Source organism: Protopterus annectens, chromosome 8.part1 (genome assembly GCF_019279795.1).
Source record: "Protopterus annectens isolate FY-2018-M chromosome 8.part1, PAN1.0, whole genome shotgun sequence".
In the NCBI taxonomy this organism is placed as follows: Eukaryota; Metazoa; Chordata; order Ceratodontiformes; family Protopteridae; genus Protopterus; species Protopterus annectens.
In genome coordinates this window covers 135,828,211-135,853,316 of record NC_056742.1, presented here as the reverse complement: position 1 = coordinate 135,853,316, position 25,106 = coordinate 135,828,211, and the positions used below count along the sequence as shown (strand labels likewise).

At 38.5% G+C, this 25,106-nt stretch overlaps 1 protein-coding gene across 3 annotated transcripts in view; it reads left to right on the top strand.

Annotated features, from left to right (window-relative positions):
* Window positions 1–1,099: 1,099 nt before the first annotated feature.
* The window catches only part of ADAT1 (adenosine deaminase tRNA specific 1), a 615,073-nt gene continuing 591,066 nt past the window's right edge, over window positions 1,100–25,106 (top strand). Inside the window, exon 1 of one of the 3 annotated variants that reach the window (XM_044081771.1) lies at window positions 1,100–1,461. The gene's annotated coding sequence lies outside the window, so the exon portion shown is untranslated. Of the gene's footprint in view, window positions 1,462–1,667; window positions 2,793–25,106 lie in introns of those variants that run through there. The other 2 variants (XM_044081772.1, XM_044081770.1) reach the window with 2 other exon arrangements.

The following is a 25,106-nucleotide window of genomic DNA, read 5'->3' as shown; positions in this document are numbered from 1 at the left end:
AAGGATATGAAGTCTTCAAATCAAATGTCTGTTATTATTTTCTGACTTCAGTACTCAATCATCTGCCAGTGATTTGCCAGAAAACTACAATTTTATGAGAAACCGACCAAAAATATGAGTAAAAAATCTGGACATTCTACGAAAATTTGGACAGTTGACAGCTATAGACAGATTAGTGCACACAAAGATACATAAGACACGAACGGATGTATATTTCTGGATAAACCTATTTTACGAAGGACCGCAGTAATGAAGAGAATAAACTACTGACTTTCATGTAAGCATCCTTATTTTTTAATGTGATGGAGATCCGAATAACCGTGACATGAATCATTGCAGACTTGCAGCCTATTATCATTTTTACCCTACTAACCTACGTATAAGGCTGAAGAGTTAGTAAAGCCCATCACGCGGGTTTTGTATGGTAAACACAGCAATGCAAATGCTTCTTTAGTGCAAAAAATGCTGCATTAAGTCAATATGCTAGATATAGTACCTTGCTTATCACACGTTACGCTCCATCGCAAGCAAACAACAAATTATTTTAGTAAAGTATCAAGATACTATGTTAACCTGAAAACTACAACAACCTAAAAGCACTGCCTGTATGTTCCTCACTAGTAACGTCTGTCGTTGGTTATTAAGTAGAGGTTATGACGTCAAACGTGAGTGGCAATACATTGTTTTGGATGTTAATGACAATAATAAAACGTTGATACAGTTGTGCATTGAGAGATTTCATTGCTGTGAGGAAGGGATGGTAGTTAAGATTTTTCTGTTCTGTAGTTACTTGGTTTTATTTCCGTTCCTAGAGACATGTGGGCAACTTGCTGTAGTATTCTTTCCTTGTACAGTCTCGCAGGAAAATGTATATTGCTGAGTCCCCAAATTTATTTTGATGTCTATGTAATGTCTTTCGGGGCTTTTCCCAGTTAGGGGACGCCACCGCGGAACTCCTGTCCGCTCATAATTGACGGTGGATTTTACAGTGCCGAGTTGCCAGCCCGAAGCCCAATCTTGAAGGAAGGCACATCCATCACGCACTCACCTACTTGCATGTCTTTGCCGTCACTCAACCGCTGGGAGGACATGTAGACTCCACACAGAAAGCGCTCCAGCCGAGAATCGAACAAGAGAACATCTTGCTGTGAAGCGACAATGCTAACCGCTGGACCACCGCGGCCTTATAAATATTAATTTCTCATAGCGATCGATGTGCCACCTAGAGTTTGCCTAGGGATGGTACAGTACCATAAAAGCAGAGCTAGAATTTCTGGGCAGTTTGTGCAGATGTTTTGAAACCTAAGTTGTGTAATGTGTACACCATCGTCCCACTTATAGACATGGTAGCTTAGTAATTAGTATACAGCCAGCATCTAGCGTATTGTTCTGTAATCATACAAATAGCCGTGTTTCCCCTTTTAAAATACACTGGACGTCAGTACAGTATCTCCACTGATGGTATGTAGATTAGTGACGGCCTTGCATTTTATTTTGAAACGCATGTAAGTAACGGTGTTTTTTTTAAGATATTGCATATTGTTTAGTCATAATGGTAGGCTAAGGCAAGGCATTTTTTTAGCAAAAGCGAGACTAACCTGCTGGTTTTTGACAAGTCTCGCGCCAAATCGCTACCGTTAATTCCTTGCAGGGTTACACCACCTTATGGTAATATGGTGTATGTCAGTGTTATGGTTCCCCTAGGAAACATGATCTAATTAACTAAGTTCCTGTAAGCCTAAAACTTAAAATTTGTTTGTAAAACTCTAACCCTAAAACACCGACCTCTCTCAATTGCCCAAAGGTGCCCTTAATGTCTTTGTTTTTCCCCTCAGGACCTTCTTATTATCCAACTAGCGACATGAGCAGGAAACTTTAAACAGCGTGATCCAGCTTTCACAGTGTTCTCCTGCTTGGTACAAGTAATCGCGTTGCTTGTAACAGTACAGAAACTACGCGTTTTAGGCAGTCGACAGGAAAGATAATTACTTTCCACTGTACTTTGGTTCTGAATTAAACCTAAAGGGCAAGCTGAGCCTGACCTAAAGCTTCAGTTCACCGTGGCTTGAGTTCTTTTAATGAGTAACTTTTAAGACAAAATATTTCCATTTATTTTCTACAGAGAGAAATCCAAGTTGAAACATAAAACTGCAACAAAGGGGTGTAGGACTGGGCTTTGCCACCCTTAAAAGCAGTGCCTGTCGGTGGTTGTGGGTGGGAGAATTGTCAGCTTGCTTGTGACTGAGTCATCGTGTCCTTTCTGTTATTTGGAAATGGGAACCCTGGACATGTCCCATATTGCTGGATGGTGTGGTTTCAACTTTCTGTTGGTGCTGTCTCTCTCCCTTAGCCCACAAGTATTTCTCGAGTAGCACCAGCTACACACCAATGGTCAAGATGCCAAATTTCTTGGAGGACACTCCTGCTCTTGTGGGGCTTCCAGGGCTAACCTGATTGCGCCAAGCTTACTGGAGAAGCAGTTGAAATGTCAGCAGATGTTGGAGACATACCTCACTAAATAATAGCCTGCATTTAAGTTTCAGACTTCATATCCATCAGAAAATGGATGCTATCAGAAATCTTGTATTCTAACAACTTTCTAAGTTCATAAGAGCAATATTTAAAATATGTCCCTATTTTTTGGCCCTTGCCCACCTACCCCCATTGTTTTAGGCTTTATCCAGATTTCTTGCAATAAAAGGTTGAGAGCTATGGTTGGAGAATGGGCTGGCTGCACGTGGCTGAGGTTGTGACGAATGCTTGATGTAGTGCAAGGGCACCACTGCTGAGGAGTAAGCATCCTAACTTAAAAATGATTCATCTAAAATTGAATTTTATGGTGTGAGCCAGCAATTTCTGTTTATCTTTTTTTTGCATTTTGAAATTGATTAAATACGGCTTGCAGTAACTTCTGATTAATGGTGTAATATATGTCATCAACAGAGTGAGTCTTTGCTAGAACTTAACAGCATGTTGAATTGGCATGGATGATGGTGCTGTTAAACTGCATCATCACTAATATTAAATAAGTTTGCATACTGATTATTATAGGGTATGTTACTGCTGAATATGTAATGCAATTTATTTTCAGGAAAAGTTTATTTAGAAATTACAGTAATCATGCATTTAATCTACTTTTATGTCATGCTATACTTGAGTAACTACATATTTAATCTGTGCTTTGCATTGTGCTTAAATAAGCTAGGTCATCTCACATTTGGCATTCAGTTTTACTTTTTATTTCTGTAGTAAATTGTCCTGGTAATATGCATCCAGAAAATTAATATTTCATTCTTCACAAAGCATTACTGCAAATGTATTTGCATCTCAAGAACTGAATGGAAGGAATATTCTCATATACATGTTTTGGCTAGAAACTGAAGATATACTAGTGTGTTCCTATCTACTGGCTTTCTGTATATCTTAGTAATAAGACCTTTTTTCTTTGTCAGATAGCTTAATGGTTCTTTACTTGAAAGTAAGTAGTATCTACTTTTCCAGTAGGAAGTGGGTAGACAGTATTAACCATTTTGTCTTTCTTTACTGTCATAATCCTTGCTTTATTAATATAGATGGAAAAACTAAAGGGCAAGTGAAGGGTATTGCTATAGACATACTTTTCAAGCTCGTTTAAGAGTTTGTGTACCTTTCACATTGTATTGACATGATTTGTGTAACATATATACAAATCTTGAGGTTATGAAAAAATATATTGTCATAAATAAAGGTAGATTATTATTTGCAAGCATATGTTAGAGCTGTACTTGTCTCACTTACTTTTGTTTTACTGCTAGGTACTATTTTCAGAGTCAGAAAATTTGTGTTTAGATGGTACCTATCAGAACTGGGTGGGGTGGCTTTGAGTGTGTGTGCCTGTTGCCAGCTTCCCATCCTGGGCGGCTGTGGCTCTCCATACGGATGGCATCTAGCAGAAGTACTAGGTGTTTATCTAATGGAGTTCTGAGCCCACTGAGCCAGTGATGCCACATTGCATTCACATCATGTAGCTTAGGGGAATTGGCATGCACAGGCACACTTCCCCTTGGGAGATGGTGATTACAGCTTTGGAGGAGAAACTAGGGAGATGATTCTAAGGGTAGAAAGTTGATCCTCTTTCTGCCTTCCAGTGCTTACTGGCCAATAGAGGGCCATTTGGCATTCCTGAGCAGGAATGAATGGACTGTAGGGCTGTTGCTTAGTGTGGGAATACCTGGCTGCAGTTCTGTTGCAAAGAATGGGGCAACTGAGTGAAGGTAGAGGAGCCACTGGCCAAGATCGTAGGGGACAAGAAAACATTTGGAATTTCAGTGTTGATCTTTAGGTTGCCACAAAATTCTTTAAGTGTTTGAGAAGTTGAATTTTATGCATAGAAGCTGTATTAATAGTGACAAATAGTTTAATAGTCATATCAGCTTAATAGTCATTAAAAGTTCACCCATTTTTGCTAAAAAAACAAACAAAAAAAAAACAAAGTTAGACATTCCATAAAACTGTGAGTATTACAAACAGTGGGATACAGTAGGAGGTGCATGCCATCTGTGGGCTTTAATTCTTATGCATATGCTATCATAGGAAAATCTTTTTTGTTAAACTACTCATGCACTTGTGGTATATGAGAGCAGAAGAAAAATACATAAAATCGATTCTTTTTATAAGGTCTAGTTAGACTTGCATGTTGTGTCATACATGCTAGTGTTATCAGTGTAAGGCAAGTTGCTCTCTTTGAATACTTCTTTACAATCACTGTTGCACCACCCCCTTGTATGCCTTGCTTGTAGTGAGAGCTGCTATTACATGTTATTTTAATGCATTACTTTTCTTTCCTTTAACTTTTGAAGTTTAGTAGGATTAATATTTCATGTTCATTTTAGCTTTCACTGCTTAAAGTAAGAATTAACTTTACTATGTAGTTGCAGAAAATTGCTTGTATATGTGATTGTACGAATGTATAAGTGTGTGTTTATATTCAAGAGATATATCCTATGTAGTGTTTAGCAACCACCAGAGAGACAACTTTATATTCCAGTATGCTTTATTTAACAGTGAATTACACAGTTTAAAATTTAAAGGAGAATCACACCCCAAAACTAGCATGTCTGTATCGAAGCAAATGGCTGTTACAATTTTCTAATTTGTTATACCCAAAATATCCTGAAATATGACTGTCATGGGTAGCTGATTTTGTTTTACAGTCAATGCCTTTGCTTCCCTGATGTCATTTTAGAGGGACAGAAAGAAATCCTTATGATAATAGGATTGGTTTCTGTGGTTCTTTCTCTCTCTCTCTCTCATCAGCTTACAACAGTAATGTGACTGTCTAATCAATCCTTTTTTCATTACTTTGCTTCCTTTGATTTTTATTAGTGGACTATTTACTCTAGTTCTCTGTCTCCTCAGTTTACAACAGTACTGTGACTGCCTTCTTTTGGCTGTCACATCAGTCTGTATTCTTCATTATTTTGTTTCCTTTAATTTCCTTTCTGGACATCTCTAATATAGCATTTTAAGGAATGTTTAAATGACGGGCTTGAAAATGTAGTTGTGATAATTGTTCTTTTCAAAGAAACAACTGTAGTTCAGTATTCCCATGAGAAATCTAATCTTTGTGATTAATAGGTGTTACTTGGGCTGAGTTGGTTTGTGTTGCATTCAGTTTTTAATACTGTAGCTAGAATAAATATTTGATGTTAATCTTCCTTTCCCAGCTCAATGACTTGTCTCAGCAAACTGTGTTTGCAATGTGAAAATGCTGTAAAACAGCAGAAGAAACATGCTCTTTTACAAAAAATACAATGCAGAGAAAATGCAAGATTAGGTATCGACAGAATATCAGAGTAAAATGAAAATATTTTCTTTCTCTATGACACTCAGTTTGATTAAAGGGAGAGACAACTAATTTGTAATAATAAAAAAAATTGCATGAGTTGTGTTTTCTTGTTCATTTGCATCTAAAAAGTAAGCTTGAAATCCTTGCTTTTCTTCAGACTCCAGGCTACTCTATTTGTTTGAGGTGTGATGCTGGCAGTCTGTGACTGATCAGGCACATTTAAATGACATTAAGAGCCACAGTTTTCTTACTGGCTCTGTAGTTGGAATAAGTGACCTAACTTTATTATTGTGTCACTCTTAGTAACCTTCATGGTGTAACATATGATGAGATAAATGCAGGAAAGAAATGCAAACATAAATAAGTTCAGACATAAAACTAATGGAATAATTATTAAATTATACTTTTTTCTGTATGTGACATGTTTCGTGTTGGGTTATAGGGAAGGGAAATCACTTTTTGGAAAGGAAAAACTTGACATTTGTGTGGAACTATACAGTAAGACTTGAGTATAATTTCTGTGTTGACCATATTAAATTCAAAAAAGGTCTCTCAAAATAACATAATGGCTTATAGTTCACAGTCTACTTTCTGGTCATAAATTCTGATGTTTAGTTTCATTACCTTTAGGCTTCAACCTGTATGTGTTTTTGCACAGTATTCCTTCTGCCTGCTAGAGAGGCAGATATTCCTTTTCCTTTTTTGTTTTTCCTGACCTTCCCTTTATGGGAAAGGGATGTGGTCTCCTCTATTTCAGGCAAATATTGTCTCAATGGGTGTATATCATAAGTCCGAACGCCGAAACTTCGAACTGGGAAGTTCGAAGTCTAAAAACAACGAAGCTGCGGAACATCGAATTCTTTCCCAGGGAAAAATTTGGTGGGCCATTTCCGTGGCTTTGCTATATCCTCCACTGTGGTGTGATCTTGGAGTTGGTATATTTAAGTAGGGGGGTTTGGGGGGCAAAGCCCCCCACATTAGAAACAGTATTGTAGTGTTCGTGTGTTTCCACGTTTTATACCAGAACAGTGATTTTTTCCCCTGGGAAAAAAATCGCTGTTCTGAGTGTTCGGAGTTTTCAGTTTTTTAACTTTTGGGTTCGATAGTCGAAGTTTTGACAACTAAGTGATATAGACCCATCTCAACACTGCAGTCCCACATACCCCACAGCACTTGCTAGTGGTCAGTATACCACATGAGCTTTCTTTCTTGGTTCATCAATTCATTTGTTACCTCTAAGCCAGCTTGCTTTCCTTGTGGTACTGGGACAAACATTGACTTAGTGAATTCCTTTTTCTGAACTTAAGTTTCTTTATCGTGTTTTACAGCTTCCTGTCATGTTTTATAATTCTTGAGTTAAATTTAAGCACATGTCAGTTCAAGGTGATTCACTCTGTTATTTAATACATTTTGTATTTCTTCATGTACACAGTATATACTATAGGCTGCACCCAGAGCCTTACTCAAGGCAGCTGTGATCTTGTTATTCGTAGGTAGATGGTATATAGTTATCATGTACATTTTTATTTAGAGTGGCTTGTTTTGACAGCAGATTCGATTTTCCTCTCTCCAGTTTACGCATTTGTGATTAACCATATATTTTTAAGTTCTCTATGTTTGACTTAAGGACTATCATTCTTGTTTCCAATTTTTTCACTTAGGTTCACAGGTGGTTACTAGGCTGTTGGCCTAAGAGCCATTTTAAGCCTAACCAAGCTTGGCCCAAATTTATCAAAATATTGCTGACATGTACCAGTTACCCAAGGAATTTTACTGTTATGATATAGGCTTGTACACATTGAGTGTTCACTGGCTGCCCCTGTCCGTTAGGGACATAGGTGCTATACCAGGGGTTCCTTTGCAATTTCCCATCCATTGGTTCAAGTTACATTTGACTAGGGTTAGGAATGAGTTTTGCTTCACGTGGATGGGAAGCCTGTTCCAGAGAAAGGGTAATCTTTGAGGAGCATACCTGTCCCTCCAACATGTCCTGTTTATGTCATAGATGAGGTTTTAGGTCCTCAGAGCAAGTATTTCTGATGTTATTTGTTTTACCGATGTGCAACAGATCCGTCGGTTGGGGATCAGAGGATGCTTTCTAGGCTAAGCATAGATTGCCACACAGTAGTCTGTAGGAAACTGAGTACAGGGATGGGGTTTGAGATGGTCCACGTAGTATGTGTTGTTTGCTCCCTGTATTTTTTTTTTTTTTTTGGAACCTCTGTGGTCTGTCATCTCATTGCAAGTGCCTGGTCAGATACATACCAAAGGGTGTACTGTATTCTTAAGATTGGACTGATGAGAGTTGAGTACAGTGGAACAATGATCTCCTTGGGACGTGGATGCAATGCGTTTACTTATAAATTGTACAGTGTATAATGTTTTTCTCACTACAGTAGACACATAGGGATTAAAGGTCATTTTACTTAGTGGGTTATAAGTTTAGCTATCTTCTATGACCTCAGTCTGTTTGAAACTCTTGCTGCTTTATGCCATTAGCTGTGTTTCATTTACAAGATTTTTCATGTCCTTGTATCAGATTAGCAGAGCATACTAGTTATACATTTTGCCACTTAACATTCACTTCTCTTCCTGTTAACATGTTTACGTGACTTTTCTTTTTTACATTTTTTGTTCCAGTGTGGGGATGTGTGGATGAAGTGCAGTTGAAGTCAGTGGTATTTCTCCATTGTTTCTATGCACAGTCTCTTTGAACTTCCCAATGATCAGTGGCAGCTGTTTACTTTCATTTATGGTTTATAGATTTATTTTGTTGTATAGGTTACACTACTGCATTGTTATACGAGTATGTATTCAATTTTCAACTTTTCTTCCACTTAAGTTGTACTTTTATTAACTCAATCTCAGCATGATATTTCAATTTTTTGTCAAGGAGAGAAGTGTTTATCTGATGTAGCTCCTGTCATACTTTTTTGTTTCCGCTTTGTAAGTACACAATATCAGTTTGGGTTTGAGACTTTTTCTTTTATCTTTAAATTTCCATTATCTTGTCGCTTTATTTTTCTTTTTAATTTGTGATGTCTCCTGACTTAGCACTTTAAAGCTTACCTTTGTTGTTCAAAGTCAGACTCTCTGTCATTTTATTTTCATGCCTAGAAAGCATCTGATCCACCAGAGTTATGAGCTATTTCTGCTTGAAGACATTGCTGTCTGACTTCCTTAATATGTTTACACATTTAATTGTCTAACTGTGTTTTCCAAAGCCAGATAGAGTGTCTTATTTATCCTTTTTTAGCTCCTAGTGATTTCTTTGCACCAGTATATTCCCTATAACAAGCTTCATTCTCTTTTTCTATAAGTTCTTGTTTAACAGCACACTCTAATTTGACACTGAAATTTTGTCCTTCATCATTTTGTATTGCTTCTCTCTTGCAGTCAGTCATTATTTCCAAATAACATTTTACTTTGATTTTGTTGCAACAGTGAACTACATTGTCCATTTGCTTCTGCCTGTCAGATAACCCCCTCCCCCCGCTACAAAGCTCTCATATTCCTTTGCATTAGAATTAATAGGCTAGCCTACTCTCATTGGTTAAGTCTCACTACTGTACTTTAGCAGAGCTTTGCTTTACTTCTACGATAACAGCACAAATATTGATTTTTTTCCCCGTCTTTTGCAATACAAACAACTTGCAACCAGATTACCAGGTTTGAACATGATTTAATTGTTTGTACTATATAGCACAGAACCCCTTTTTCATTTTCAGAGAATTTATTTTCAAAATCAATACCTCTTTCTTGTCTGATATAGAGAGGAAGATCCTTTTTCCTGTCAGAGGGTTTAACTTTTTAAAAGCAGCACTTTTTCTTGCTGTACTCAGTGATGACACCCCCCCCCCCCCCAAATTTGGTCAAAGGGTTTTGCTTTTAGAATTACCACCTTTTCACAGTAATGAATCTTCTGTTCCCCGTAGATAGTTTTAATTAAGAAAAAAACACATTAGATCAGTTTCACAAAATGCAGCAGTGTTTTAGTAAATAGTTTTATCACACAGCAAATTTTTCACAGCAGTGAACACACTTTTCCCCAGTTACATAAAAGCATCTTCCAGTAACTTTAGTTTACAAAATGGTGAAGCAGTTTTATCACTTGCAGCCTTTTGTTTGCAAGCCTTTTAGTATAACAACAGCAATGAGACTTCTTTTCTAGGCTACCTTTTAACTGCCATGAAGGTTCATGATTGGAGCAAGCCTCCATATGGGCACTGGGAAAATATTATAGGTATAGCAGATCTTTAATATTAACAATCCACTAATTGGGAAGTCTGATTTTTGCTTTAGTGTCTCATGCACTTCACCATAAATTTCACTTTTTTCAGACATGCAATTCAGTGCTGTTTAGAAGTACACACTACCATTGGTGTACCTGGAAAAATGTTGCTGTTGTTTAAAGCTCCATTGTTTGTCTGTGCTTTCCTCACACACAGATTTTTATTCTTAAATTTAGGAAGCCCTGGTTGTTTTATAAGTTTCTGCTAGAGCAGTATATTTCAGAAGCGCTTAAGTTCTCTTTAGAAAGTAATATCAGACAGCAATTTTCATTTGCTTTTACAGGGCAACCAGCACATAAAATAAATGGCTGTTTTTTAAGCAGTTTTCTTTTTCATTGTTGCACCATCCTTCTGAGTTTCACTTTGAGAATATGTTACGATTCCACTCTACCCATTATAAATCAGTCAACCATTCAGTTCTTTTTCAGTGCAGAAGCTCCACTTGCTGTTTCCTTCTTTCTGACAACCAGCCTTTCTTTTACTACAAAAGGCTTCCACTGGCTTGGGTTCGTTTTCCCAATATTTATTTTAATCAGTTGATACAGAACTTTGTTTCTAGTCACTGAGCAACAGCACAATGCAGAGATATTACTTCCTGGCAGCTACTTTTGTATTATTTCAGAAACAACATATCATAAGCTTCAGTAGTGGTTTACAAATTACTTTGACTGTAGTTAAACAGATGTAGGGTAGTCAGCCTATTCAAGTGGACACATTTTAGAACTGCCTGACTTGTTAACCGGAAAAAATATTAGAACACTTCTCAGTTATATCCCATTGTACACGCACTACAGTTGTCTGACCTATTTTCTCAGAATTTCCAAGCAATAAATAGACTTTCTATTGCCACAAAGTTTTTCCAACACTCTATATCAGATAGTGCTTCACTTTTTAAGCTTATTACATTCTCACATTTTGCATTTATCTGGGGAATTTTTACAACTTTTCTCAAATCAGAAATAATGTGATGCAACAGTGCTTTTATAGTTCATGGATTTCCGTTTTGCATTTAAAGTACAGTAAGCTACTTTTTTCAGTTTGGGAGTTCAGTATAATTTGACATGCTCATTGTTTTTTTCTAATAATCGGCCTTTCAACATTTCATTACAGACTTCTTTTTGGTAAGCAGCTTTTCAGCAGTTTAATATCACTTTACAAAAATCACTTAATTGCAGTTAGAATTTTGCCTGTGCCTGACATGCCATGCAGATATTTAAACTTGGTTTAACAAGTAGCTGCTCTTCCTTCTCAGAGTTGCTGTGTACTGTTTCTAGGTTCTGTGTCTATTTGCCTTTGGTTGTGGCTAAAGAGGAGCCCCTCACTCTTTTTAACATTCAATTAAGAATGTCACCTTTTATTAAACTCCTGGTAGTTCAGAAGCATTTTCATCCCTTCACATTTGAAGTACTTGTAGAAACCAGAGTTTGATTAAAGAGTACATACTCAGTTCTGTCTTTCTGTAGGTGAGAAAATAAGTGGGTCTGCACTTGCAAGCAGTGATGATATGGACTAAAGAAATAGTGCAGTTTATATTTAGACCATAGTGTGACTACTGAATTCCGAAAACTCTGTTTAGAGTGAATTGCTTAATTTAAAATTGAAAACAAAATTAGTACAATTTGTGTATTTGCTGCATTAACTCAAAAATGGTTACCCAAAATGCCATAATGGCTTGCAGTTTACAGCCTTCTTCTGGATACACATTCTGAGACAAAAGACTTTAGTCGGTTTCCCCTCTATTAAGGCCCAGTTTGTTTCTATCCAATATTTTCCCTGTCTCTACTAGCAAGGCAAATATCTCTGATATTTAGTTTCACTCTTTGTGGGCCTCAGCTTATGTGTCACAGTACTGCATCTGTCTAACAGAGAGGCCAACGTGTATCTGCAGTTATGTCTCTCTCTCTCTTCCTCTTACTTTTATATAAAAAGATTGTGGCCTCCTCCACTCCAGACAAGTGTGTGGAATCCTCCTGTCAGACTAGTTTTCTAGCACTTCAGCCCATGTATCCTACGTCACTGATAGGGGTCACTATACCACACCTGATAAAGAGGTGTAGTTCAGGATGTAAATATTTGTACTTGATCAGCCCTAAGCAATTAAACCCCAACTCTAACACTATCACAGCCTCAGAATAATATGTTTGATGCAGGGAAGGAGCTGGAACCCTTTTTATGAGAGATGAGCAGAGACATTGGGACATGAAAAGATTGCTCAGTATGTTGTCTAGGAGATGTGAAGGGGTTTCCCTGAATAAGAATTGTAGGCGTGAGAAGGCTGCAGTTATCTGATTTGCAGAGACCAACTCTTCTGTGAATCATTAAAAGTACTTCATCACAGTCAGGTTTGTGAACTCATGGAATGGACTGCCAGAAGTTGTGATAGAGAAGGAATCAACAGAAACATTCAAGAGGGTATGGGTATAGGTAGAGCATGGGTGAATCAGAAGGAAGTGACTGATGGAAAACTAGAACGTCAAATGCATTTGAAGTATATACCTGTTAGGCTAGCTAACTCCTTTTGCTTTAAAGCAAGTGTAATATACATATATCTAATTGGGAAACTGTAGTCATTGTTCTGAGAGTGTAAAATAGTGACTTGTTCGTTAATATCCACTATTTGTCTCTGCATAAGCCAGTGTGCATAACGATATAACATACTTTTTATTCAGAGTTTGTTACTATAAGTATCAATACACATTAATATAAAAAATCGACCCCAATATGTGAAAGAAGCATATAAATGTAGTAAAAAGTAACATATTAAAAGTAAACAAAGAAAATGTATACAAGACAGCATATCCCAAGTATAAAAAAGTAACTTATTGTCCACAGCCTATTGATTTTGTTGATTGCTCTTACGCAGCATGCAGGCACTGAAGTACAATTCCAGAAGCAGAGTACATGCCAGTCTCCTCTGACATTGTGTTGTATTTAACCAATAATCCACGTCTGGGTATAGGTAATGCTGGATTTACCCATGGTTGGTGTGGTTTGGTCACGAGGGCGACCAAATAAAGCCAACCGTGGGTGAAACCAGCATTGCCCACACCCAGCCATGGGTTATTGCTATTATACAATGACATTACCTAAGAGAAAAATACTTACTTTTTAAAATAATGTCTTTGTATAATGCCTCTGTGCTGCCCTTCCACGTTTTGCAGGTATGCTGGGACTTTTTTTGAAGTACTGCGCATGCGTATGGGACTTGTGTTCCCACACTTATGCAGTACATCTATGCTGTGCAAAGGTAGCAACAGAGAAAGGAAGATCTCTGTTGCTTTTTTTTTTTTTTATTTTGAAGAAAAGAAAGAAACTAGGAGACGTTTTACGTTTGGGAGAGCTGGGGCAGACAAAATAAAAGTATAATCAGGTAAGTTTTATAGTTTTGCAGAATGTACCTGATTATCCTCTTATTTTTGTCTGCACCATCTCCCTTGTTCATTTCAGGTATTCTGTTTTCTTTTTTTGTTTAAAAAAAGAAAAGTAAAAAAAATTACGAGATATACTAATGGGAAAAAGTCCGGGAGACCGGACCTTTTCCCATTAGTATATTCTCGGATTTTCAACGGGCAAGCTGGTTGGGCTGGGTAGTCAATGTGTTTGTTTTTGAATATGAATAGCCAGTCATTGTATAATTGGTGTTACTCTTAAGAACATTAATTGGAATTAAATATTTAGGATTAGGGATGTATGCTTCAGGGACACAGTACCATCTGTAGAAATCCAGATTACTTGATTCTACTGCAAATAAGCTTAAATCTGTTGCAATTTAAGTAGCTTGACATTAAGATATTTATGTAAAGAAAAAACATATTTACATTCCCAAATTGTATGTTTAACATCAGCTCCCTGGAATAGCAAGTAGTGAACCTCTATTATGTCTAGAATGGTGAGATAATGTAAGTTTATTTGGAGTAATGAGCTGTGATGGTGAGAAAATAAACTAATAATAAAGCTTTATAATGTAGCCCTGTCAGGGTTATGGCTAAAACAAAGAAAGTAACTGTTTCATAGTAAAAAAAAAAAAAATGAAAACAGAAGGTAACAAGTTGAGTAATTATAGATTTATACAGTTTAGAAGCTGGGTGGGGCTTAATAAATGACTTTGAAAGATTCTCTAGTTTATCCAAATCAGTAACTTATTTATTTTTTTTTATTTTATTTTATATTTGTTGACCCGGAGTTTCCGGTTGAACTGTTGCCCTTTTTCAGTGGAGGCCGGGGGGGGGGGGGGACTCCAAAGATGTACAATGCAATGCAGTGCAATAAAAATAGCAATACAGATACATTTCAAAAAAATAGCAATAGAGAATTTTGGTAGTTAAAACATGTAAGCTACATACATGTATATTGTTGATAGATAAAACAGTACTATAAACAAAAAGGAGAATGTTAAAAAAGTAGAATAAGTTGTATGTTTTGGTTTAAAAAGAGAGTTGAGTAAATATAAGGTTTTGTATGCAGAGTAGTAGAAACTTAAAAGGTTACATAAGAATTTCAGGGAGCAGAATATAGAAGAAGCTTTGGAGGTTGCATAGGAAGCATAGGATGAAGTAGTTAATGGTAAGTTTTAGTAATGTAGTTTGACTGTACTATAAAGGTAGGTAATCAGGGAGGGTGAGTACAATGGCAGGACCAGTGTTTTATTAAAGTGGTCTTTGGTTGCTAGCTTAAATTGGGGTGAGTCAGGGTCCTTATTTCTAGTGGGAGTTTGTTCCATGTAATAGAGGGATGGTAACTCTGTAAGTTGCATCCTGTGCTGGATTTGGTTTTTATGTTTTTTAGGAGGTCTTCGGTTGAGCTTTGGAGAAGTCTGGTAGTGGAGTAATGAAAGATGAGAGAAGATAGACTTGGGCAGAAATTAGGCTGATATAGAATCGAGTGTATGATTTGGCGTTCAGGCCAGTTCAGGTATTTTAGGGAGAGACAGTGGTGAGATTTATATGTTTGTTGAGCCGCAAATCTAGCTGTTTTGTGGTAGGTTGATTCTAATTTGGTAAGTAGGGAGGAGTTCAGATTTGTTCATAGGTAGGTACTAGGCTGTCTGCCCGAATGCATTTATAAGCCTAGCCGGAATGTATTGGCTTTCGCCGCCCCCTTAGATTAGTTCCCTGTGCCTCTGTCCAGCAGAGCCATTGAAGTGATCCCTGGGGTAAACTTTGTTTCCCATCCACTCGTCAAGGTGTTTCTTGAAGAGGGTTAGCGAAGAGCTCTGCCTAATGTAGATTGGAATCTTGTTCCAGAGCATGGGAAGTCTCTGGGACCGGAATCTATCCCTCCAGCACGTCCTATTTATCTTTGTGGTAAGGTTTAGATCCCTGGAGCGTGTGGCTCGAGGGGATATGGTTTTCTTTAGGTGGAGCATGTCCATCAATTCTGGGTTGGACATGGCCTTGTATGTCAGGCAGAGATCACTTCTGAGTAAGTGGTATGCAACTGAGTACAGCTGGAGTTTCTTCAATTGATCTGCATAGGGCATCTTCTTGAGGCCAGTGATCTTCTTGGTGAGAACTTCTGTGGTCTTTCCAGTTGTTGCAGGTGTATTGTAGGATATATCCCAAATGGGGCATTGTACTCTATGATGGGTCTGATGAAGTGATGAGTAGAGGGGCCCAATGACCTCTTTCGATCTGGATGCAAACCCTTTTGTGATTAGGTGGGCCACATAGGAGGATTTTCTAACCACTTTGGCAATGTGATTATCAAAGGAGATGTTATTATTTACTTGGGTCCCCAGATCCCTTATTACGTCTTCCGTATTTAGAGGGCTACCACCTATGTGGTAGTTTGTGGGTACTTTGTTTTTTCCAAAGGGGATGACTATGCACTTTTTGGCATTTAGCTTGAGGCCATGATTTTGACACCAGGTATCTGTCTCAGTGAGACCCTTTTGGAGGACGTCTGTGTCAGCCAGAGAGACTATTATAGTCCCTAGTTTGCAGTCTTCTGTGAACTTGGTCAGCCATAGTCCTCCTGTGCTTGCTTTTACCTCTGAGAAGTATATGCCGAACAAGAGGGGTCCTAGGACTGAGCCCTGGGGAACACCACTTGTAACTGGTTTAGAGTCATACCTAGCTCCTGCAACTCTTACCATGTGGGTTCTGTCCGTGAGCCAGTTGGCAACCCATCTCGTGATGTAGGGGTTTATGTTCAGGCTGGTGAGCTTGTCTATAATACCTGAGTGGGGAATGTTGTCGAAGGCCTTTGGGAGGAGTAGGTAGGCTGTGTGGACCACCTTTCCCTCATCTATAGCCTTGGTAACTGTCTCAAAGAAGTCCCCCAGTTTTAGGAGGCATGATCTGCCCTTAACAAAGCTGAATTGGGTAGGGTCCGGTGTTTGGAGGTTTCCAATGTCTCTGTTAATGAATGAGATCCATGATGATGTGCTCCATAGCTTTGCAGACGAAGCTAGTCAGGCTTATAGGGTGATAGTTCCCGGGGTCTGTTGTGGCTCCACCTTTGTGGAGTGGAATAACCGTTGCTGTGCGCCACTCTGTAGGCACGTAGCTTGTGGAGAGGCTGAGTTTAAATAGTGTGTTTAGGTGAGGGGTTAGTTCATCTTTGAACTTGTGTAGGACTCACCCTGGGGCACCATCTGGTCCCATTGATGCTGTGTTTTTGGCTTTGGAGAGTGCTGTTTTAACCTGAGTGTCTGTGATTTCAGGGGCACTACATTCTTCTGGTATAGTTATGGGCCCTTTTGGGGGTGAGAGGGGGGTTAAGTTTGCACTGAACCTGTCTGCCAGGATGTTGGCTATATTGGTTGGTTCAGTGTATTTTGTACCATTCTGCACTAACTCCGAGCAGATCTGAGAATTGCCACTTAGATTCTTGACATAGCTAAAGAATGCCTTGTGGTTATCTTTGGAGTCCATGTCAATTTTTCTTTCGAATCTAGCCTTGGATGATTTTATGAGGGAACATAGTTTCTTGCTGATACTGATCAGGGATGTCTTCCCTTCTTGGGATTTTACTGTTTTCTGTACTAGTTTCCTCCTTTTATTGTATAGCTTGTTTATGGCAGGGGTCTACCAGACTGGTTTCCTTTTCTTGGAGGAGTGAGTCTTGGTTTTGTGTGGGATAGCACGATCCATGTATTCTTGTAGGTGCCCATAGAGTGCATTAATAAAGGATTTTGCAGCTTGGACAGCATTATCCTTTAGCATGGGGGCTTTGAAACTTCCCACCTCGGTCTTAAGTAACGTGAAGTTTGCTTTTGAAAAGTTTTTCGCGGTGGTTTCTTTGACCGTGGGGTGGTGGCGGAATGTGGATATCCAGAGTGATTAGTTTATGGTCAGATCTAACCAGTGAGAGATTGACCTCCGGTCGCCCATGTTGGTGATGACCAGGTCCAATATGTTGTCACCTCTGGTGGGGGTGTTGACCAGTTGATCCAGGGTGTTTGAGTTTATAAATTCTAGGAAATATTTGCTAGGGAGTTCGTACCTGAATAGTTCTCCCAGTTAAAGTTTGGGTAATTGAAATCACCCAATATCAGGATGTTTGGTAGGACCTTTATATTTCCCAGTGTTTCCAGGAATGCGGAGTGGGGGTCTGGGACATGGTGGGTGATTGAATAGCAGTTTTGCCCGGTTTTAGTTGCACGTGGATGATCTCTGAAGCATCGTGCTGTGCCACTAACCTGGAGGTGTAGGTATCCTTGATGAATTTGGATACTCTTCCGCCTTTTGTATTTTGGTTCTGGTTTTGTGGCTGAAATGTATGGTATGAGTTGTAGCCTGGTAGTGCTGGGGTGCTCTCTGGAGCCTTAAACCAGGTTTCTGTTACTGCACATATTTCAATTTTCTCCATACCGAGAAGTGCCTCGAGTGCATGCATTTTGAGGTTTAGACTTCTGGCATTGAGCAGCAGTACCCTCAGTTTTTTGGTACTTGTGCTATGTATGGTGCTGGGTTTGTCTTTTGAGACTTGCCTAAAAAAGGTACTATGGGGGTGGCAAGAGCCTTGGCTAGTATTCGAAAGCCTAATGGTGACAGGTGCAAGCTGTCTCTAGCAAAGCAGTGTGGCTTGTCGAGCATGTCATCCCAGGCTGACAGACACTGGATCCCCTTTGAATGACACCAGAAGCTTAGCCAATTTTTGAAATTGATAATTTTTTCTCTATACCATGGTATCATTCTTTGTGAGGACAGGATGCTACTCAGGGTCAGGGTCATACCGGCCTGGGCTACGTAATCAGAGAGCTCCTCCATGTCTCTTTTCATGTAGTCCAGGGAGGTACAGCTCAGGTCATTCACACCAACATGGACATTGACAAAGTCATATTTGTACTTGTTCTGGAGTGATCTGAGTGCTTGTGTTATGTGGTGGATCCTGGCACCCGACAGGCAACTAACAGCAACCTTCTCTTCGTTCAGTCAAGTGAGTGGGCCGTCAGTGTGCCTGACTATAGAGTCACCTATTACTAGTGTGTTGGGTATGTTATTTTGCCTTAAAGGCTGTGATTGTGTGGCACACTGGTTTTGTGAAGTATGTGTTTCATGGTTTGTGTTGGGGGGTGCAGGTTGCCTGGATGTCTGCTTTGGAGGTCTCTGTTGCTTTTGCAGATTTTTATTTAGAGCCTCCGAGTATGTTTTTGTGTATTTATGTGTGTTTTTGCCAGTGCTGATTTCATAGGTCTATGTGAGTCTGGTGGTGTGATGCAAGTAATTCCCTTCTCCTCTTGACTGCCTGGTCCAGTCTTGGGTTGAGAGAGCTTAGCCTCCAGTTTGGCTGTATACTTGCATCTCTCGCATGTATTAGTGCTTGGTAGAAGGAGGAGAGGGTTGTCTGTGTACATGAGGCAATTGTAACATTGCCTCAGAATGCCCAGATTCACCAGTTGGACTGGAGAGTACACCTGAAACTGCCCTTTGGACATGCCTGGATAGGTACAGTGACCTTTTTTACTGATTGGCTGATAAGGTCGAATAGAGAGCCTTGTTCTTCTCTACAGTATAGGGGGGTCTAGTGCTAAGGTTAATTAGTGCTTGCTATGAGTTTTGGGTAAGTGCCAGGATGAGAAGTGAATGATTTGAGTGCTTAAGTTGAAAGTTTGTCTAGTTCCACGGGAAAAATTGAAGAGTAGACTTTGTGGAGCCGGGAATAGTTATACCCAAGCTAACCAGCACTGCCCTGCGTGCAAAATCAAGCAAATGCAAGTTTTATAGCAGGGAAATGAGAGAAAGAGAGAGAGAGAGAAAGAGAGAGAGAGAGAGAGAGAGAGAGAGAGAGAGAAATTAGCCCAAAATGGCCAATAAACTACTAATTTCTGGGCTGAAACCACTCCTCCAGGGACAGATAGGCTGCTCAAAGCACCCTCTCTCGCAGTGAACAGAGAAACTTCCTTTTATCCAAGTAAGGTAGGGGCAAACACAGAGACTTGTAACACAGCCCTGAATTCAGCACTAACCCGAAAACTGGACTAAACTAGCTTAGAAAGGCAGGAAAACAAGTATATATTTTGTTTTTTTTTTTTCAGAAAATAAAGCAGATACATTCAAAAAACACTTTAAATGCACAGAAACACTTTAAATGCACAGAAATGGCTATCACACTCGAGTGTGTAGCCTACAACAGTTAAACAGGTAACTTAAACACAAAAACAACTTTGTTAAAGTGCAGGCAGTAAAATAAGTACAATATGGTGGCTTAATGGCTAAGGTGTTTGCCTTACAAGCACAAGGTGCAGGGTTTGAGTCTCACAAGGGATAACTGGCTAAGCTTAAAATGGCTCGCAAGGGCAGTTAGCTTAGTGCTAAACTATGAACTATGAACTATGAACCTATGTAGCTGAAACAAGCTTTTTAAATCACAGAAACTCTAGAAAATCAGCGTTTTAGGCGGAATTAGCTAAATGCAGCAAGAAAATGCAGATGTGAGTATTTAGGAACAATAGGTTAAGCATGGTAGAAGGTAGGCATAAGTAAGAGAAATCCTAGCTTCAGTAGTTAGGAATTTGTTGTTCTTGTACAGTAGCCCTAGCTTTTGGCATTTTTTTTTGATACAGTTGTTAATGTGAAGATCAAATTTTCATTGGTCGTCAATAGTAATGTCAAGGAGTTTTGTGCTAGTTTCGACTGATGTAGGAGTATTGCTTAGGGACCTTATGGAGAAGGAATGTTTAATGTGGTTTGCAGATTTAGGTAGAAAGAGTAGTAATTTTGTTTTCTTAGGGTTGAGGATGAGCCATGTCTCTACTGAGTTGAAAGATGCCTGGGTATTTGTTAGGAGTTCTAAGGGTGAATTAGCAATAGTTATGACTGTAGAGTCGTCTGCGTATTGAACAATGTTAGTTTGAGTACAAGAGGACATGAGTGAGTGAGTTGGTGAAGATTAAAATTAAAGAGTAGAGGTCCAAGAATGGAACCCTGGGGAACACCAGTTCTTACTGAGAGAGGGGTAGATAGTGCTGAGTCCCATTGTACTGACTGCAGCCTATCAGAGAGACAGCTAGAGAACCATGGAACTGTATCAGGGGAGGAGTTTAAGTCTACAAGTTTACTAAGTAGCAGTGTGTGTGAGACAGTGTTGAAAGCCTTAAAAAGGTCAAGGAATAGACAGGATATGACTTTGTGATCATCTTTAGCAAGGGCTAAGGTGCTGAGAAATGATAGTAGAGCTGTGGTTGTACTATGCTTGAGACTGAAACCATGCTGTGTTGGAGTGAGAAATTTTTCTTGTAGGAGATGATGCATAACTTGTTTGTGTATACATTTGTCAAGGATTTTGGGGAGAAGGGAGAGGATAGCGATAGGTCTGAAATTAGATATTTCTGTGGAGATACCTCCTTTATGAATAGGAAAAATGTAAAACTGTTTCCAGATAGAAGGAACTTTAGACTCAGAGATGGGAGCGATTGATTAGTATAGATACAGGCATAGCAAGGGAATGTGCAGCAATCTGGAGAAAGTAAGAAGGAATATTGTCAGCTGACACAGAGCATGGTTTGAGCTTTGAGAGTAGAGTTGTGATATCATCAGTGGAGACAGGTTTGAGAGAGAAGGAGTTTACTGAGATAGTGGTTGAAGAGTGTATAGGGAGTTTTGAAGTGTTGTTTGAGAGGTTGGGGTTAAATAGTTTGGAAATGGATTTGATAATGTAGGTGTTGAAGATATTGGCAGTTTCTTCAGGTGACTTGTCAGGACATGGGTTTGGTGAAGTTGGGTTACCTGGATGTAGTATTTGGTTTATAGCATTCCAGAATTTTTTTGGATCAGATTTTAATGTTTTTGGAGGATTATAATAAAATTCTTTTTTGTCTTTGTTGATGAGGTTTTTTTTGTCTGATTTCTAAGTTCTTTATACTTTAGGAGGTTAGCTGGAAGTTTAGTTTGTGCCCATGTTTTCCATGCCCTCTCTCTGGATTCATAAGAGTACGGGTGGTTTTAGTTAGCCAGGGTGAAATGTTTGCCTTTAATTGAACTTTTCTTGGTGGGGCTAGAGAATTTAAAATATTTAGGAAAGTTGAGTTGAAGGTATTTACTGCTTCACTGAGTGGGTGCTGAGTTAGGAAATTCCAGTTAATTCTAGAGAGGAGGGTTTTAAAAGTGTCTGAGTTAAAGTTTGAAAGTTTGCGGCAGGTGATAAGCCAGTGTGGTTTGGGGAGGTGGGTGGTGTATTGTAGTACTTTTATAGATGAGTGGTCGCTCAGGGCATCAGGTAGTTTCAGGGTTATGGTATTTGCTGGGGTTAGAAACAAGTATCCAGTCTATCAAGGAGCTTGAAGAATGAGAGTTATTAGTATGGGTAGGTTTGGAGATTAGTTGTGTAAATCCGTGGAGGTTTATGTGTTGTGGAGGGTTTGGATTATTAAGGTTATGCCAATTAATGTTTACGTCCCCAAGAAGGATAGTTTCATTAGGGAAATTTAGGGAGAGATATGACCATATATTTTCCATTAAGGGGATGTTGTCCTTGGTGGAAAGTATATGGCTACTACTGTGATGGTAGTAAAGTCATTGGTTTGAGGTTTGCTATTAGTATTTCAGCAGGTGTAAAGGAGGGAATTGGTTCTTAAGGAAGGAAGAAAGTAAGGTAGTTGGAGTAAACTAAAGCAACATCTACACCTTTTTTCATTAAGCGATCTTGGCAAAGTATATTATAACTAGGAGGAAGGATGTCTTTATCTTGGTTTTGAGGTTTAAGCCAAGTTTCTGTGACAGAGATAATGTCTGGGGTATGAAGAGATACCCAAACATGAAACTGGCTTAGTTTGTTGAAGCATACTTCGAGTATTGATAGAATAGATGGATATTTTCTTTTTTGGTATGGATGGTTGATTGAACTGGGGATAAACTTGTAAAGAATTTAGTTTAGAAAGTGCTGTCCTAGTTACACTAGCTATTGTTACATATTTGATTTGTCCTTGAGATAGACCTGATGAGAAGGAAAATTTTAAATTCTGTGAAATCATTAACATTAAAAGCTGTGAGTAAAGGAAATTATGCGACCAAAATATTCTCTCCATTTAATGCACTATTAGGGTTCTACAAACAAGTTGTAAGAGCTTAAACTACTCCTCTTCCATATTCAGAATGTTTAACAATCCCTGCTTTTAAGAGCATTAGATGGCAAATCGTTTGCATTTGTTTAGTTTCAGCGAAAGGTACAGTCACCCTGTTAATTCCCTTCAACAGAATGTGACTACCGTAACTCCACCCAAAGGGGGGAGTTAACACCTGTGGTAGAGCAGAAGTTACCAAATTTAGATCTGTTTACAGGTTTTGAAGTTAAATAATATAAATCTGGGATTTTGAGTCCTCTGTGTTCCTTAAATGAAGATATCTTCCAGACAGTGATGTTAATGAAATGTGAGGATCCCAGAAAGGTTAATGTCAATTGAATTTATTGTAAATATTTTAGATAAAGTGAAATATTCACTTTATTGCCAGAGCCTTTTGCAAGCAAAGAAAAAGTAATATTGCTCTACCTTTTAGTATCATGTTTGATTTTTTTTTGATACTAAGTAAGTTGGTGAACAAATAATTAAGCAAGTCATTTTTTTCTGAAACTGAGATTACCTTGTATATATTTTAGTCACAAATATTTTAAAAGTTGAACAACGTTTACAAAGTGAAAGCACAAATAACTGGTAGTTATGAAAAAATAATCTAAGAATTATTTAAGAATCTTTTAAGTTTAGGAATACTCAAAAACATATCGGTAACCTGTAGACTCTTAAGAGTATCTCTTTTACGTTAAGAACAGCAAATTGTAATACCTGCAAAGGCTATCTTCATACTACCATAAAATAGAAGGAATATCGATAAATGGTTGCCGAGTTAAATAAGCAAGTAAAGGTTCTAAGTATACATTAAATAAATAAAAGGAAATGCTACAACGTTGTGTTATTCCTGTCTTGATATTTATAGACCCAGATAACACATTACAGTATGCCACAGACAAGAAGTTAAAGTAAGTCAATATAATACTGTTAATAAAGGTACAATGAAAATTTTTTAAAAAAAGTTGTAAAAATCCTGAAGAAAAAGGTGCACTAGTGGCATAGAGGAAAAATTGCTGGCTACAGTCCATGTGAACTGAGTTTGATTAGCAGCATGGGTGCCTGGCTATTCAGGCATGGGAGGAGGGACAGTGGTTCCTACCTGGCTTGAACCACTGCTCCAATGACTGGGCCTTGTCTGGAAAGTGGAGAATGATTGGGTGTGGTCACCAAAGGCAGCTGTAGTAGCTCTTGACAGGCCATGTGGGGGAGCAAGGATGCACGGACACAGGGATTAGGCTGTTCTTGTGGTGATGCAAGTGCTCATATCACCACCAATGCCAGATGTAGGACATAAATGAAAATGCTGTCATTGCCAGGCTGCTGGTGAGAGCCCAAAATTCTCTCATGGCTTCCTGCCCCCCTCAGACAATGTAATGTTTAATCAAGGGAGGCTCGATGGTCATCAGACTTGGGGCAAAAAAAAAATACAATCCCCCTCCTTTAATGTATTTAGCTAACGTATTTGATATTTAAAAAAAAAAAAACAGTAAGTCACCATGATTTATGTACATGAGCGAAAATGTGCATGTCCACCTTGGAGGATATTTATTTCTGTGTTTGTGTTTGTGTGTGTGTGTGTGTGTGTGTGTGTGTGTGTGTGTGTGTGTGTGTGTGTGTGTGTGTGTGTGTGTACAGAGCTGCGTATTCTATGACAGATTGACACCTTTTTCTTACACCCGTTGGCTGCTGAGATAGACTCCAGCATCCCGCAAACCCTTAATAGATAAAGCAGGTTATTGGAAAGTGGAGGGATGGGCATAGCAAGTCAAGCCAAGTAACTGCATTTTGTCATAGGTAGCTCTAGAGGAAGAGTAATAGTTTTACTATGGAGCATTTTCCTGTCAAATGAAAATTCTTTGAAGTACATTCTGATGTTTGGCTAAAATTAGCATGTGACCAGGAAAGCATTGCAATGTTTTAAATATATTTGCAAAAAAAACTCCACTTATTGCCCCAGATTCTTATTCATTTAATAGTACCATTGGATACGGACATTGGCAGTGAAGAATAAAGTTCTGTCTTAAAAGTCTACCTTCTGAATCCTGTTCAGAAGCTACAGTACCAAACTTGGCTATTTTCTTAACAAAAATTACTATATCAGCACAACTATTAGAACTGTTAGCTGAAATTACATAGTTCATCCCTTATATCTGACAATTGAACATTGTGTATAAGTTTCTTGAAATGAAACAGTTTGTGCTGGCTGTTGGAAAATGCTTCCTTTTATCTAGAGATATAGAGTGCTATGTATCTAGGATTAAAACAAAACAAAAAAAAAAAGCTATAAAAGAAGTTTAAAAAAGTAAGTAATAAAATGACAGAACCACAAATGAAACTGACACAAAATATGTTTCCATGGAACATTCATCCTATTAGTACACAAATGATTTGCGGAGTGTACAATCTATGACAATAAAAATGGATGATATCATTCCATATGATCTGAACTATTTTATTTCTGTTCTTGTATTCCTTTTAT